This window comes from Rhagoletis zephyria, unplaced genomic scaffold (assembly GCF_001687245.7).
Source record: "Rhagoletis zephyria isolate East Lansing unplaced genomic scaffold, Rhagoletis_zephyria_1.1 Rzeph_scaffold_00061, whole genome shotgun sequence".
Classification (NCBI taxonomy): Eukaryota; Metazoa; Arthropoda; class Insecta; order Diptera; family Tephritidae; genus Rhagoletis; species Rhagoletis zephyria.
In genome coordinates, this window is record NW_016157145.1 from 508,873 (window position 1) to 510,318 (window position 1,446).

The window sequence follows — 1,446 nt, forward strand, 5'->3', positions numbered from 1 at the left end:
AAAATATGGTTTTCATGATTGAAAGTGTTTTACAATCGCATATCATTACCACGGGTCGATTTTTCAATGCCAACGTTCTGGCCACAAACGTGCACCCACTTTTCACGCAAATTTACGCCTTTTGGCAAACCAAACATACGCACAAACTTATTCCGATCACACAGCACTTTATTTTATATCATAAATATGTAATAAACCAAAATTTATAATTAAAATCGCTGCAGAAAACACATTCAATCGCTAAAAAATCACTACGAAGAGGTAGAAGACGGTGTAAACAAAACCGAAAAACGTCAAAAACGCTACGAAAACTTTTTTCTGAAAATCGATTACAAATACAACGATGGCTGATTAGGTGATCTGTAGTCGTTGGTTCATGGTCCCAGGACAAGTGAATAATTTTCGATGCATCGAAGCAAAACATCGATATTTTTGACGCATCGATGTTTTTTTCGGCTAGGGTAGTTCGACTTTCGACTTTTTGATCAACTCTGCACAGTCGACCGATCCACGAAGAAAAGTCGACTTTGTTCGACTTTTTTAATAAAAGAAAATGTATTAAGTACACTGCATTTAATTCATATATTAGCTATAAATATAGGAGTCAGAATACGCCAAAAATATCATGATTTACCAGTGGTCTTTAGAATAAACTGTAATTTAGTGAAATTCAATGCTAGGTAAAAAAAAAAAAATAGACACTAAAGGATTTTTAAAAATTTCGAAAATTGTTCCAGTTGTACAGCATGAAAATTTTTGAAAAAAAATTTTTGATTCTCACAAAAAAAAATTCTAAAAAATTTTGAATCAATATTTGGTAATTACGGACGAATTTTGAAAAATGCGACCTTTCCGATGGAGCAGAATTGGCGGGTATTGGTAGAAATATATGTGCCACTTTATAAGCATGGATAAATATGGGAGTAGCCCAGACAGCTGGTGGATTGGGACTATCCACACGACTAATGTCGCATATTAACTGGAATCCTACCAACAACGTTTTTAGCGGTGTTTAAAATTTTATACCTTACGGATTGGTCAAATTCGAACCAAAGACTGTTTGTAAAAACTTACATAAACTCAGCAGAAAAACTTTGTTGCATGAAATTGTTAAAATAAATATAATAATAATATAATATGTTTATCTTACCTCATTATTAACTGTAGATTGTGGAGACAAACGATTAACAAATTTGAGGAATTGGTTTTCGTATAATAATTTAATGCGCTGCTCTTAAATGATTTGTACTGTTGTACTGTCATTAAAATTCATTTCGCTACCACACTTCACATTTCACTTCAGGTTTATTGACAACTTTTTTTTTAAATACGACCAAACAGCACTCTGCGAGCTTGTCGGAAGATTAGTTTTTATTGGCAAATAAATTTAAAAAAAAGTCGAGAGTCGAAAGTGAAAAGTCGACTTCCATAAACTGAAAGTCGATC